We start from the raw sequence: 2,868 nt of genomic DNA on the forward strand, positions 1-2,868 counted from the left end.
CCGGTGGTGGCCTCCCGCCGGAGTGCTCGGCTGGACGCTGCCCACCCCGAGGGCCGCCCGGCGCTTCCCATCCCCGAGCGGGCTCAGCTCCGCGCTGCCGCCCGCAACCTGGAGCCAGGTACGCCCTCCGCTCCCCCCTCTACTTCGTCTTGTTCTTTCTCTGCTCTTGTATCTGTTCCTCTGGGCCATCTTGCCAAAGTGGCCTCCGATTCCGCGATCATCTTTCGTGGGGAGGTGGGCCCCCCTCTCGCCCAGGTTGCGGCCATCAGGGCCCAGGAGGTTCTTGACGGGAAACTGGCGGAGGCCCGAGCGGCCCTCGCTGTTCCCCCTGCCCCTGCGCTAACCAGGGGTTCTGCCCCCCCTCCTCGGACGCGGCAGGCGGCTCCCCCTTCCTCGGGGGCCGGGCCGGAGATCCAGGGACGCACCCGCTCCCGCACGGCGGCTCTTCGAGCGCTTAGCGCGTCCTGTGTCCTGGGGTCAAGCAGCCCCCCAATGGTTCCTTGATGCGAGCCCTCTTCTGGAACATCCGCGGCTTCGGCCATGATGGCCGCCGCCGCCAGTTAGTGGAGTACATGGGAGATGAGCACATAGACATCGTGGTCGTGCAGGAGACCATGCGTCGCAAATTTGCGCTTCCTGAGCTTGACCGGCTGAGCTCTCACCTCTTTGCGTGGCACTGGCTCCCTTCTAGTGGGAGCGTGGGTCACTCGGGCGGCATCCTCTTAGGTGTGAAGGATGCCACCTTTGAGGTGGGCAGCATGGATCGGGGCGAATTCTTCGTGAGCATGGATGTCTTCGAGAGATCGCTTAACTTCAAGTGGGAGATCATCATAGTCTATGGCCCGGCCGACCATAGTCGGTCGGCTTCCTTCCTGGAGGAGCTTCACCGGAAAATCTCGGCCGCCTCCCTCCCCGTTGTTGTAGGGGGGACTTCAATCTGCTGCGATTTGCGGATGACAAGAATAATGGCAATGTTAGTTTTGCCTGGATGGACATGTTTAACGACTTCATTGCCGACCTTGCCCTCCGGGAAATTGATCGGGTTGGGGCCCGTTTTACTTGGACCAACCGCCAAGCCTCCTCGACCCTCTCCGTCTTGGACATGGTCCTAGTCTCCCCAGAGTGGGACCTCCGATGCCCCTTAGCCTCTCTTCGTGCCATCACCCGGATTGGGTCGGATCACGTCCCCTTACTTCTCTCCTCCGCGGACGAGCGTCCTCAGATTCCCCCTCGGTTCCGTTTCGAGTCCTTCTGGCTCTCCCAGGCCGGATTCTCCGACACCGTTAGTGCTCGTTGGATCGAGGCTCGTGCCCACCCTCACCCCCGCCCCCCTTCCGCCATAGACGCGTGGCACTTCTGTGCGAAGCGTGCTCGGCAATTTATGAAGGGGTGGGGAGCCAACTTGGGCCGTGACACCAGGGAGCGTAAGAGGGCGTTGCTGACTGCGATCCAGGCCCTTGACCTCCGGGCTAACGCGGTTGGTCTCTCCCCGGACGAGTGGCTGTCCCGCTATGACCTCGAGGACCAGCTCTCCGTGATCTACACTGATAAGGAGGCCTATTGGCGTATCCGGGGCGCCCAGCGTTGGGTCTTGAAGGGTGACGCGAATACGGCTTACTTCCAGGCGATCGCCAACGGGCGTCGTAGACGCAACACCATCCCCTGCCTTTGGGATGGAGCCTCTCTCCTTCAGGACCCCCGGGACATCCGCTCCCATGTTGATGGGTTCTATCATTCCCTCTTCTCCCCCGCTCCTCGGAGCGGTCTCTCTCTCGCCCTTGATTGCTGGACCGGCGCCCATCTGGTTTCTGAAGCCGATAACACATCCCTGACGGCCCCCTTCTCTGAACAGGAGGTCTGGGAGGCCATCAGGGGTATGAACCCCTCCTCGGCGCCGGGCCCTGACGGTCTTCCGGTCATCTTCTTCCAGACCTTCTAGAACGTGATTAAGCCTGAGATCATGGCCATCTTCGAGGAATTCTTCGTGGGCTCGATTGACCTTGGCCGCCTCAACTTTGGGACCATCTCCCTCATTCCCAAGGTCCCTGGGGCGACGGACATCCGCCAGTTCCACCCGATTACGGTCATCAACGTGATCTTCCGGATCCTGGCCAAGGGGTACGCCAATAGGGTGACCCTGCTTGCTGACCGGATCACTCACCCTAACCAATCTCCGTTCATTAAGGGCCGGTACATCCTAGATGGTGTCCTGGTCCTGCACGAGGTCCTTCATGAAGTCCGGGTCAAACACCTGAAGGCGGTCTTTCTGAAAATCGATTTTCACAAGGCCTATGACACGGTTAGCTGGTCCTTCCTCAGGGAAGTTCTTCTGCGAAAGGGCTTTGACGACCGGTGGATCACGAGAGTCATGCAAATGGTCTCTTGCGGTCGCACGGCGGTCAACATTAACAGCGAGATCGGCCCCTTCTTCCCTACCCTTTGTGGGGTGCGCCAAGGCGACCCCTTCTCCCCGTTCCTCTTCAATATGGTCGTGGACGCTTTGGCCTCCATTCTAGAAAAGGCAAAAGCCGCGGGCCACCTCCGTGGTATTACCCCCCATCTCTCCGGGGGCGCGGGGATCTCCATCCTCCAGTATGCCGATGACACGATCATCATGGTTGAAGGCTCGGAGCTGGATATCACCAACCTAAAGTTCCTCCTTCTTTGCTTCCAACAGATGTCGGGCCTTAAGATCAACTTTGATAAGAGTGATGTTATGGTGATGGGATACTCTCCCGCTGAGTCAGTGGCCATCGCCAATAGACTTAATTGCCGCCTGGGCTCGTTCCCCACTACCTACCTTGGGACGCCCATCAGTGACTCGTGCCTCTTGGCCGCCGATCTTCGCCCCTCCGTGACCAAGCTCCA

The sequence above is a fragment of the Triticum aestivum genome, chromosome 2A, assembly GCF_018294505.1.
Source record: "Triticum aestivum cultivar Chinese Spring chromosome 2A, IWGSC CS RefSeq v2.1, whole genome shotgun sequence".
Taxonomy (NCBI): domain Eukaryota; kingdom Viridiplantae; phylum Streptophyta; class Magnoliopsida; order Poales; family Poaceae; genus Triticum; species Triticum aestivum.